Raw genomic sequence first — 13400 nt, 5'->3', positions numbered from 1 at the left:
CCTGCACTAAACACAAGCAGACTTCCGAGTCACAGGTGTCCCTTAAAATGCATCCCACTGGGTGGTATGACTTGCTTGGCCATAAACTATTGGGAAAGGGATGTTTTTCCTTCTCACTGAGTGTGCAATTAAAACCAATGTATTGCCAGGAGTATACTTGAAAACTGTCAGAAATAAACGATCCCCAGGACTACCAGCCACAGAAGATCTTGGTACCAGCAGCTAGGCCTTTCAGGGACATCATTCCCTCTGGTGAGCTGATGGTTTCAAAGGCCTGTGGGGTGTTCTTCCCTACAGGTAAAATGTCATAAGGGACAGGAGTCAGAAAGAAAGAGTCTCCTCTAAGCATTATTTAAACTCAAGAATTTGGAAGGTGAGATCTATTACTTGTTTAAATAGTTCAGTAGAAATGCCCATTAAGAATATAGATTAATTTTTAATCGTTGGAAAGCTCATGAGCATATTTCCCCTTCCCTGAAAGCACCTGCCTAAGAGCTGATCTGAGGCCAAGATGTAGGCATTCGTTAGTGCTTTATCATCAAAGAAGCTGTTAGTATTTCATATTTTGTAATGTTTTGACTCAGATGATTCATATCTTACATTTTTTGTATTGTATGGAACACTAAATGCCTGGTTTTTTACAAGTTTTCTGGAAAACAGGACGGAAACAGTAAGAGAACCCTTTTGTCAGACCAGATTATCTCACCAAACTCTTTTCAATGGAAGAGAAGTCATCCCGTGCCCACCTACGAAGCCTTCTTGCTTTAGAAATCTTCACAAAAGGAAGAAAAGAAGCTGCATTAAACACTTTTCTGACAACATCCTCTGAGTAAGTGACGATTTAGAATTTCAAGGAAATGTGGGATAGTAGTCCGGAGGCCGATATGGCCATTTCTGTCTTGTTTTCCATAAGTCGTTCCTCTGCTTCACATGCTCCCTGTTTTTTCAGTTGTGCATATTGCATATAAAAGATGGGAAAAAGATATATTTGGTTTTGTTGCATCGGTGTTACTCGAGCTAAATAATTGAAGAATATTAACTTTGTTGTTTTGGTCCAATTCTAGTTTTGATAGTTATGCTGTACACTTAAAACTGTCTTGGCAATTGCAAATGATTCATCTTTCTCTCACTTCTTACTAACTTTTGCATATTGCTGTTGTGTATAGTAAACTTTAGCTGTCTTTCTCCCATGAGGGGCTGAAAATTAGTCCTGTAAGGCATGTACTTAGCAAATCCGTTTGTAAAGTGCATTTGGAAAGCTCGTGAATGTGTCGGGGGGTACCATATAAATGTAAGTTTATTAATTCGGTGTGAATTTAGTTACACATTTTTAATGCAGTATAGATTTCCCTCCTGGAAATAACCCATAAAATTTCTGTTGAGAGAGGGGAGGGAAAAAACCCACCTAAATTGTGTCTGTTTTTTTTCATATATTCATAGAAATACGGATTACTGAATGGATTATCATGATTCTCTCTCAGCATGCCATTTCTTGAATGATGTTAATACCTTGATGATGGATAGTCGATGTAGTTGGGAGGGCATTTATAGTAAATACAATTGTTTTATTTCCCTGTCTATACATATATATCGTATTTTGCCAGAAACACACATTCCTATAGCCTTGCTGTTTTTAAATGCTACCACACTATAGTGCATGTCTTGAATCATTTTTTTTAGAAATATAATTTGAGCTAAGTAACTTATAGATTGTAAAATACCTATATTTATGGCCTAATAAAATTTGCTAAATTCATTTTAGGCTTGAATACAAAATTTTATGTGTAATCATGTGGGTAGGTGCATACATTATATTTTGAAATGCCAGTAATTTACTGAAATGCCTGTTTACATAGACAAACGTTAAAATGTGCTAAATAATTGCCTTTGGACCTTCAGTCTTATAAAACAACGTCCTATATGAACAAAAGATGGGTCTTATTAATTCGTGTTTTTCATGTTCAGAGGCTGTGCTAGTTCTTTTTTCCATTTTTCTCGCTTTTCTTCTTAAGAACTTCACTTCTTCATTCTGTTTTCTCTTGCCTGTAGGTCTTCCCTATGAATGTGAAATGTTAAAAATAAACAAACAATGGCATGCTTTTCATTTAGAAATTAAATTGCCCCTTTAGCATATAACTGTTCATTAGCCAGCATGTAATTAGTTTTGCAAAAGTCAATCTAAAACTTGCATACCTTGACGCACAGTTTGTTTTGTTCTTCTCAATTAATGCGTTTGAAGAGAAACTACTGCAGGTCACTGCTGGCTGATAGCAAGCCTAAACATAAAGTCACCTCCAGTGTGGATACCCAGGGAAAAGGACACTGAGCCTTACAGGACTGGCATTTCATCTCTTTCTTCAGACCTCTGTACTACCACGAAACTTTGTGGAGCTCGAAATCCTCGGTGGCCTTAACAGATCCAGGACTTACCTTGCTTTATACTTACATGAGTCAGTATGTTGAAATAAATGCTGCTCAGCCCACCTGGTCTCTGCATTGCATCCAGACCGCCTTGAATTAGTCCCATTGAAATTATCCATAAAGTTACATGCATAAACAACGTAAGGAATTAGCTTGAATTTTTAAGTAGGCGTTTGCTATATCAGTGCTTTATTAGTAACAGATGGAAGTTACTCTTAAGGCTTAGTGATGGTACTTGCGTTATTTAAGAAAACTGTTTTACTGTCTATAGTTGTCTCTGTAGGTATCAAGCTGTAGAACAGCGATGTGACTGTACAACTCAGCATGGATCCCAATTCTGTTCTAAATTAAAACTATTTGAGTTTTGTATTTCTAGGGCACAGTATTTCAGACACTACCTTTCAATACCTAAGTAAGTACAGATGGCAACCTGTCTGAATGTTAGAAGGATGTGCTAAATTGTTCTTTAACTGCGTCGCTAAATACTGGGTTGATTATTGTGCTGGCTAGTTTGAAAACACAGACTTCATTCAAAACATGTTATAGCTTCATTTATTTAGGGGAAAAGGAAAATCTCCCCTGATTTTCCCTTCAGGGAAGTTTCCACGCTGAATGAGTACTACCCCTAATCTTCCTCCTGCAAAACCCACAAATTGCTCAGAGACTTTGAAGCTGGAAGCAAAGGGAGATCATGGGATGCCATTGAATTAAAGAAAATGGAAGGGCTATTGTAATCTTATCTGTAATAAGCCAGAGCAGTGTGGAGTGAAGTAGGAGCTCTTCTGTGCTGACATTGTGATGATGACACCATCTTCTGAAACCAGGATATTTTGCCGCTTAGAGCAGCTATGGCACTGTGAGGACTCAGGGTTCCTTTTCTTTTTTTAATGGGAATTTCTGTTTCTGTCTTCATAGCTCTAAACTCAGTGACTGCTCCTTCATCCTTTCTTTCTACAGTGAGCATACACTGCAGCTGGTAAATCATAAAAGGACCCAGGGCGTGAAGAGGTTTGTGGAAGACTTTGGTCACCAGAGTGCTCAGCATGACCAGGGCAGTAGCTTCCTCCGGGGTTCCTCATGTATTTGAATCAGCCCCGGCTGTGCCCTGAGCTGTCCTGACCCACAGCAGCTGAGCCAAGCTGATGCTGGCAGAGGCTTTCCCGCTTAACTGCACTTGAATGTCCTTTTTGGATGGACTGCTGCAGCGCTCGGAATGTGTGCAGGTTAATTCTAACTTCTCACAGACCAGATGACAGCCCCATGAAGGCAGAGAAGCATTTAAGATTATGAGGGCTAAAATTAACCTCTGCACCCAGCCGGCAGGCTGTCTGTCAGGAAGCCCTGCAGAACAAGAGTATTGTTTGTTCTCCTGCCAGTTGGAGGACATGAACACAATTTAGGGAACAGCTGCAACGAAGAGAACAAACAGGTCTGGTAGAAAAGATTTCTGTTCGGGTTACAGAAAAATAGAAACTATTACAAAGTGATTTAATTACTTACAGATTAGGATCAGTGAGTCAGATCTTTTGCTAACATTTAACCCCCTTTACCCACTGAGTTCAATAACGGTAATTGATAGTGGTGTTTGGCCCAAGATATTAATTCAATCCAGCGAGTCTCACTTCATATATTTGAATCTGATCATTCAGGTGGCATTCTGGGTTGCGTAGTAAGCAGTTTATCTCCCAACACAGAGAGGCCTTGATAAAAATTTATCATTGAGGTCTGGAAGATTTCAGACTGAGGAGAATGTAAATGGTTATTAAAAGTCTTATTTGGTTAAATGGGGAGAGAGTTCATCAGAGCAATGAAAGGTGGCCTGGAGTACTGGGAGGTACTGTCTCTTGTCTGAATGGCTGTCTGTTGCTATGTAAAAAAAGATTTTGTTTTTCACTAAGATATTTCAAAAGGTCGCATTCTCAGAACAACTGTTAATTGTACCTTAGTAGGTTGACTGTGTCAGGCAACAGCTTAGGTATGCTATAAACAAACAGCTGGATCTATTGATACTTGTCCATCAGTATCAACTTCTCTGAGGATGAGTGATACATCTAAGAGTTAGATGGACCAAACCTGTGATGGACAGTTTTAAAATGGGATAAAAAGGACTTGGCAATTTGGAATGTATTTCCTGACCAAGTTTATTTTTTGTATGTCTCTGTGGACTTTGGAGTACTGCTGAGTATTTTATCCCATTTTATATATTAATTTTTACTCAGATTTTTCTGCACGTGTTTTGAGTGGATAATAAATGCTTCTATTGACTTACTGAACTCAATAAACTAGATTTTGACCGACATACTTGATTGAACTCACAGACACCGTCAGGGAACAGAACGTTAAGCTCTTCCCAAGAAGTGTAGAGTTTGCTGAAAGCTTCCTCTGAAGCTGGGCCAGTTGCCTCAGAATAAAAGATGACCATTAAATAAATTAACACTATGAAAGAGGTAGGATGCAGTATGGATACTGTTGGGAGGAAAGAGAGCCATGTAAACATTTCCCTGTTGTGAGGTAGTAGTGATGGACTGCGGGAAGCACTGGACTCTTCCCTCTCCATAAACCAGTAAACCCATGCTTATGTATGCTAAAAGAAAAGCCAGATACCTAGTGGAAGCATCTTCAAACTAATAAAATTATCAGTAATCAAATCAGCAAAGGCAACTTTGTTGGAATATATGGGGTAGGAAGGATTTTTCTGTTACATAAATTTTATTGAAAATATCCTGCTAGTGTCTCTTTTTGTTGAGTTTTATGTTCTTCATACAGTATAATGCTACCTTTATTTTCTGTCCGGCATTATTAGTATTTATTTAATGCTTACACATAGTCATGGAAAAATTACTTACCATATACTTCCTTACAATATTTATGTGCCTAATTTCACTGAAGCCTATGAGAGTATTTTCTTGTAAGTTAACAAGGTTTGTTCCTCCTAGATAATAAAACATAACATTTGTAAATAGATAAGAACTTCACATTTCCACATAGACTGAAACATATTGAGTCCTAAAAAGTGTTTGATGTTCTAAAGACAAAGCTTGAATGAAAACATGAAAAAATAGAATGTTAAATTACAGTAATGTAAATTAAATGCTCAGAACAGATAAACTGTAGCTGTGATCTGTGTAGACCCAGCACAGCACATGAAAGTAGTATAGTTACTTCAAATGCGTATAGTACAACTATGGTTTTTAGTGATTAGTATAGCTAAAATAATAAAACCAAACATATCTGATGACTATAAGCAATAAATACCATTTCAAGCATCACAGGCTGAAAAGAAGCTATGCATTCTGGGCTGAAACATCCTCCTCTTCAGAGGTAAACCTAACTCTTTCTAGCTGTCCAACCAGATTTATTGGCTACAACACAAGTCTTTAATGAACCTTAACAAAAGAGTCAATTAGCAAAGAGCTTACCACTGTATTAGAGCAGTTTTATGAAAATGTATTTCTCTCAATTTTGAATCCCTATTATGTTTTGGGGTTTTTTTTAATTGACTTTTGAGTTCAATTTCCTGATTTTCAGTGGTTCTTCGCAATTACCCAACTTCTAGGCTTCATCACATACTGTACTTAGTTTTGGTTTACTGCTGCGCTCATCATTCAGTGAGTTAGCATTGCAGTAAGAACTATTTCATTGGCGTAGCGTAAATGTCTTGCTTAATTTAAGAAATAAATAGAATTGCACGCTTTACCCATCAAGTATAATAACACGGAGGAAAATGTTTCCGAGTTAATATGCCTGCTTGTATTGCACAGTTAAGGAACTTATCTTTTTGGGCTAAAATTATCAAAAGTAAGAATCTATGAATTGTGGTATTACATCAGACTAACGGTTCCTCTAGTCCAGAATCCTGTCTCAGGCAGTTTGCTGAATCAGATGCATTTAAGAGAGATGCAGAAAGCACTCCCCTTGTGATTTGTCCATTCTTCCAGCTTCTACTTGGTGGTGCTTGGTTTACTTCCTGGAACATGAAGATTTCTGTCTTCATGTTTGCGATTTTATTATGATCTGATGTAACTTCATTTTCATATAAACATAATTTAAACAAAAGAATTGGCTACATTGTTTTCAAGAATGTCTTTCCGCTGTGAAATCTTCGGACTAACTTTCTGTTATATAAAATTATGTTCTCTTATGCCACTTTCAAATTAATTGCTTCCAGTGATCCCTTGCTCTCCTGTCATGAGAACAGTATCTTGCCATGACCAATTTTGTTTCGTATCATTCATTAGCTTATGTATCTTTGTTTCCCCTGTATTTGTCTCTTCTTTTAGCTAAATATCTCTAATCTGTCATTCTTCCTTAATTTTCTCTGTGATGTCTTACTGCTGTATCATTTCCCACTATTTCTTTTTTAATAGGGAATGACCAGAAATTATGACAATAATTAAACCATCTTCATGAATTTAATCAGCGATGTAGTGTCTTACTAGGGCTGGAATTCTTGGAGGTGCTTAACCTTACTTCATTTCAGACACAAACAAACCAAAGCTCTCGGAGGACAAACTTGTGAATAATAAGGAAACAGCTATAGGAAGAGAGAACTGTGAGTTAGGCTTTCTAGATGATGGACCTGTTTTTAGCACTTCACATTGAACAAAAAATGTAATAACTGTTCTTGGGTCAGGGACTACAGTGCAGGGTCTCCCCCAGTTTAGTGAGCAGTCTACTTCCTTATGTATTGTTCTCTGTGGATCACTCAATTCTAAATTCCCCTTTTCTTTTTTTCTAATTTGTGTGTTTGTTTGCTAACATCATGGAAGTGGCATGAATTCAACATGAAGACCTGGAAGCTGTAGGACAGTTGTGCAGCCTCTCTTTAGGGGAAGTGGAAGATGTCGTTTTGGACCCTTTCAGAATAAGTTGGGCAGAAAGCTATGCTCTCCCACAGGCCTGTCTCATAAAAAAGAGCTTTCCATCACCATCAACACTTAACATGAATATGTTTAATGAAAGTGGCTTCAGGTTATGCATGTATGTGAACTCAGTCTTGCCAGCATTGAAGCTGTTGAATGGGTTCAGAATACAACTTCCAGGAGGTTTAAATATGGGGACACGCTGGTTTGGATAGACCAACTGGGTTCTCATCTAACACTGAACTTCTTAGTCCCATTGAGGCATAGACAGTATGTGCAATAGCAGAACTTCAGGTCTGTAATACCAAACACCTTGTACTTGGACCTTATGATTAGTTGTGAAAACTCTCCTGTCACTCTCTCAGAAACAGCATCTTCTTTTAATTTTTAAGTAGAGCTAACTACTACTGCAAGTTTTGTTTTGTTTTCCAGAAAACGTGAGTGAAGAGGCAGAGATAGGAGTGGGTACTCTTCTGGTGATACAAATAAAGTGCTCAGACACTACGTAACTGCTTTTCCCTTTTCTCAGGGGAGCTGATAATGCTGACTGTAATAGTGAGTTCAAGGCCTGAAATCCCAAGGACAGCGAAGGAGAACAAATGTTCAGTGCAGAAATAGAGCTGTCATAGTGCCCCACGTGCATGCTCTCCTCTGCATTTGTGTGCTGTTACCAGGGTTCAGGAGATGTGTGGTACCTCACACCAAGAAAAGAATCGGCATTGTCTCTGAGAGAGAGGACAACTTGAATTGCATTTTTAGAAGGCTCTCAGGCACGATAAGGCGAAGAAAGTATGCCCCATGGTGTATGTAAATATTTTTCTATCTCTGCTAAACAGTGGGTGATTTCATATCTAATTTGTCTGTAAAAGAAAACCAGTTAACTGTAACGTTTTTGTCTTACCCTCAAATTTCTGTTTTATTTTGCTTACACTTGCATGTGCGGTTATCTTGTCTCGTTTGTTCTTAGGCCAAACCAACTATTTGATACTCAGACAGTAATATTGCATCCCCTAACAATTTCTGCCAGTCTAAACTTACCTGAGACAGGCTGAGCTGATGTATTTGTATTGAGCCTGTCCAAATACCTTACTGCATTGGTGAGAAAGCTGGATACTTCAGTTAGACAAGATTTAGCCAATTCTTGACATCCAGCTTTGTAACTCATCAATACGTAATGCAAGTCTTCAAAGGTCAATCCGATAACATTGAAAAATCTATCTTCTCATGTTGCAAATACACAAGTGACAGAAATACACATGCCAGCCTAGTAGGCATTAGGGACAGTGACGCGGTTAGTTTAAGAAGATTCTTGAGTAAGGGTTCTTCAGGGTTGTGGTTGGTTGTCAATGGTAGTGATAAAAGATTCTTAAAGGCCGTGAAAAGTAGTTTCCCAAATGAATTAATTGTTTAAATTGTTTTATGCACCTAAAATCCTATCTCTGTTTCTCTTGATTTAGAACAATAAATTACCTGTTTAGATTTTTGATTTGGACTCTTACCTCTGTTGTACCCATATAAATGAAGCATAACTTCAGTGAGGCTATTACAGATTTATTCTGATATAAACAAAGATTAGTATTAATCTGGCCATCAAACTATAAAGGGAAAATGCCATGGGTTGTGTTTCAAATTTTTATATCAAAGGTGTTCAGCATTTAATAGTAGAGAAATAATTATGGAAGAAGACAGTGAGTGCTTTTAAAGCATGGCTGGAGTAGAGCAGAGCTAGCATGGTTGGGAGTGATATGATAAATACCAAAGATTGCCATTCTCCCTCAGGCTAATGTGAAGAAGTCAGCAAAGGAATGACACTCCCCTGTTTGGCCATTAAATGTTACACTTTTCTCAGAGTAAAGGTTATTAGCTTCATGGTCCTGGCAGAATTCTATTTTGCATAATTTTATTCTAGCTTCTCAGCTGCTTCTGTTAGTGGCTAAGGGCGTCTTTACTTCCTGTCCTAAACTGCTGGGTAGAAACTATTGTGCGACATTTACTGCTGGTGAATAATTGCCTTTGACGAGGTCTTCAGCAGAATATTTTTGGAAACCGTTTTGACTTCAGTGGGATGTCCATCTAAAAGAATTTGTCCTGTATCTGTTAGACCTTTTATAGCTATGCAATAGCAAGTGTTTCTTGTCTGTGAGAGTCACTTGCCTGACTTCCACCCTTCTTGTTAGGCCAACACACTCCAGTAGCGTAAAAACTTGACTTTATTCCCAACTGTGCTTTCTCCCTTGTTTGGTGCAGAGGTCTCTGTGCTAGACTGCGCCAGCTGTGTGCTCCACAACAGCGAGCTGTAGGACATTGGGATTTCTTCTCACAGCTTGGTAGGCAGCTTGAAAGAAGTGGAGATTTCAAAGCTACAGTCCTTTAAGGGCAGACGGAGGATCTGATATTCTTCCAGGTTTCTCTGGCAGGAGGCATTGCGCCTTGTGCAGAAGTGTCCCTACGTAATAAGGGAATTCAGATTGTTACCATCCTGATACTATAGTATGATTTTATTAGCTATTTCATAACTTACTTGATTCTGAATATAGATGACTTCATATGGAACAGGGCAATAGTGAGTCAACCCTTGTGTGCATAAGTCCAGCCCTGCACCATATATAAACATATATATATATAAAGATTGTAAACCAATGTGATTTCCTTTATAGCTTAATACTGAAATCTCAAAATATTGAGAAACCTAGATTCTACTCTATCTTTTGGGAAGCCCTGGACATGATTTGGCGCTATGGCACCATAGTCACGGTTTATTTTTAGTGCACCTTTTTCTAGCTTCCATCAACAGCACAGAAGAGCAGCCTTGTCCACCCAGAGGGTATGCTTTTGAGCCATTCACCTATTTTGATTCTGGGAGGAAATGGTAGACTGTCTACCCTAACAGCTTCCCATGCCTGCCTGAATGGCCTTGTCTAACGAGTCTCTCTACAGAGACTGCCTGTGGTTTTCCATAAAGCAGTGTAGCAAGCAATGAGATTGCATTTGCTTAAGCCAGGGGAAGGTTATTACCAAAGCTGCAAGTGCCTCGTCTCTGCCATAAGTGTAAAGCCCCTGTAGCACAGTTGTCTGTGTGTGTCTTGTTAGGAATGAGGGAGTAGGGCCACAAAACATGTCTAGTCTGTCTGCGCATGGTTCCGTCTTTTCTCCTACAAAGTGCCTGCCTCAGTTTTTTTCAATATTATCAAGCTTTATTTCAATTCCTGGGAAAATGCTGGAGCAAGCCATCCATCCTTGTAAGCTCCTGGAATTACAACATCCAGAAGGGATTTGTCTTGAGGAACCAAAATCACATCTAGCTGATATAATTTTCTCCTGAAACAGGGAAACAATTCTTGTGGGTAGGACAAAGACAGTAGGTGTTCTTCTTTGTCTTATGGGAAAGTATTCTCTAAATGACACTATCAAAGAATAGATGCAAACCTGGTTAGATAGCCATACCTGAGAGGAGTTATCCCCAGTTCACTACCGGAAGAGAAGTGTGCTGTGCATGAGTTCTGCAGAGCTTTGTGCAGGAGCCAGTTCTGTTCAGTGTATTCATCACAGAGCTGTGTGATGGCATAAACAGCATGCGTATTATATTTATTTGCTAGGAGGAGCTGCAAGTATGTTGTAAGACAAGGTGAGAATAAGAAATTACTGTATAAATTGAGGGATTTAATGAAAAATAGGGTGAAATTAAAAAGGGCATGATGTAACACCCAAGTAGGAATAACTAACCGTGCACAAAGATGTTGGGAGATAACTGTTCAAATAGCAGGTCTATAGAAAAGGAATTGAGGGAAACAATCAATCGTAAGTTGAACAGCGATCAATACACAATATTGTGCTCTTCCAGAAAAAGAAATCACACTGGGGTATATAAAAAGAAGTACAGTTTGCAAGATGTGTAAAGCGATCCTCAGAAGTACACAGCATTGGTACTATAGTGTCTGATTTAGAGCAAACAAAAAGAAAAGAATTTAGGAGGACTAAAATTGGAATTTGAGGTGCAACTAGTTGCAAGACCACAACGAAATAGAATTTGAAATGTAAAGGAAACAAGAACTTGATTACATTGTTGAGCAGCTAAGTGGTTTGGATCATCACTCTCTGCTACTGGTAAGAGTAGGCATGTTCTACTCAAGGCTGGCTGTTTTCCAGAAACTGAGGTGCAAGATAAGGAGATACTAGAAAAAGATGCTGGTTTGAAAATGTACTAAATTGCTTCAGTTACAGGAGCTGAATTATGAAGTAGGTCAGCTAATTAAAAAAAAAAAAAAAAAACAAAAACAGTTGATGGGGAAGGAGGTGTCCATTTAAAACAGCAACTGTGTGCTTAAAAAAAAAAAAAAAGTTGTAATAGTGATTTGGGGAATTAGAAACCTGTAAGATTGACACCTGGACCTGGCAAACAGGACAAAATGCTAACTCAGAATAGTTAATAGTTTCTATGAAAGGTCTAGCCAGGATGGATTCAACAAAGGCATAACTGTGCCACCCCGCTCTCCAGCCATGTAAGTGAAGTAGGGGATGTAGAAGCAACACCTGATTTAATTAAACTAAGTATTCAAGGGGCCCTTCATATTGTCCTCCAGAAGGCTGTTAGAGATACTATATCAACACAGTGCAAGGCACAAAGTACTCTTTTGGGCCAGAAACTGAGCAGGAGATGAGAAGAAGTAAGAAGGTACATTTATGGTTAGGTTTCAGTAGGGAGAAAAAATTGAGAGCAGGTGTTCTCTTGCTTGATGTATTTATTAATCTCAAAATACAGATCTGTGTTGAAGCAGGAAATTTGTAAAAGTTAGTCAGCTCTTGCCCTGTCTTGGGGGAATGTGAAAAAAGACATGAGCAAAATGCTGAATAAACAACGTGCAGCGTTGACAAATGCATTAGAAAATGTTCAAAAGCGCAACCATACCTAGCTGCGCCTTTTGGTTACTATGGTTAAGAGATGCCAGTTCTTACAGTTGACAGCACAGGAGAAGAGTACTCATGTCCTAGCACCTCTGAGTCCCCAACCTGAATAACTCTGTCCAGTGGCCTCAGAGACAGATCACAGTCTTCAGCAGAGAATGACTTCTCTTTCTCTGTGGCTCATCTCTGTGAAATGGCTTCAGTCTGCTGACTCACTGAACGCCAGTGAGGCTGCTAATGCTTTGCTACGAGTATTGTCAGGCCGAGTGATCCTCTCCTGGGATCCGTGGGAGTGCTCCCAGAAAGGACGTTCTTTCTGTTCACAAAGAATTCCTCCTACACATAATGTGGAAATGAGAAGAATGTGTACAGGAGCGGTGCTACAGGGCGTCCATCTCTTCCAAATGTCTCAAGGGCTCTTACTTAGTGTTCCCACTTACAGAGTGGGGAAAGACTGGTCATGTTACAAGAAATTCTGCATGAAAAGCAATGATGCCATATTGCTGCTGTTAAACGGTTCTCATGATTATAAACATGCCCCCGAGGTGGGGGCAGCTTCTGGCATCTTCTCACAGAAGCTACCACTGCATCCTCCCCACTATCAAAACTTTGCCATGTAAACCCAGTACAGTAGCCTTTTCAATCTTCTATATTATAGTAAAGTTTTTACTTCTCTTGCTGTCCTTAATTGAAGATGGCAGCATTCTGGTGATAGCTCATCACCCCCAAATGCTGTGCTAGACCTCATGTCAAGATTTCTGAGTATTTTGGAGTAGATTATAATGAGCTGAACGCTTTCTTTCCTGTTTGTGTAGGTCAGGATGTACGCTTCAGGTTACAAGAAGGAATGATATTTGGGTTACACTGGAGTAAATTCCTCAGGTAAGTAAACACATGCCTTTTAAATTTGTGTCAGTTTTAGCTCACGTGTTACAACTCAGAAGTTTTGCTGCATTTAAAGGTGGAGGAGACGTGCCCGCAGGTTTCTTCCCTGACCTGAATCTACCTACCTTTGGGTTTGCTAACAGAGAAATAACAGAAATACGGAAAAGCTTTTGTTGAAATTTCAGCTGTGTCTGTGCTTGCGTTTCCTCCTAGGACTGCTCCTTTCCCATCTGCTTAACTAGAGGGGTTAGTCCATATGCTGCAGATAGTGGCAGCTAAACGTGTCTTTCCCAGGTACTGAAAGCATAGACTATCCCAGGTACGCCCTAG

General features: G+C 39.1%; 1 protein-coding gene across 5 annotated transcripts in view; it reads left to right on the top strand.

Annotated features, from left to right (window-relative positions):
- Positions 1–300: 300 nt before the first annotated feature.
- PCDH15 (protocadherin related 15) overlaps positions 301–13400 on the top strand; it is an 827643-nt gene continuing 814543 nt past the window's right edge. For all 5 annotated transcript variants that reach the window (XM_054204839.1, XM_054204838.1, XM_054204854.1 and 2 more), the window contains exons 1-3: positions 301–373; positions 646–829; positions 13001–13067. The gene's annotated coding sequence lies outside the window, so the exon portion shown is untranslated. The remainder of the gene's footprint in view (positions 374–645; positions 830–13000; positions 13068–13400) is intronic.

The sequence above is a fragment of the Rissa tridactyla genome, chromosome 6 (assembly GCF_028500815.1).
Source record: "Rissa tridactyla isolate bRisTri1 chromosome 6, bRisTri1.patW.cur.20221130, whole genome shotgun sequence".
Lineage (NCBI taxonomy): Eukaryota > Metazoa > Chordata > Aves > Charadriiformes > Laridae > Rissa > Rissa tridactyla.
This window is presented reverse-complemented; position numbering and strand designations above follow the sequence as displayed.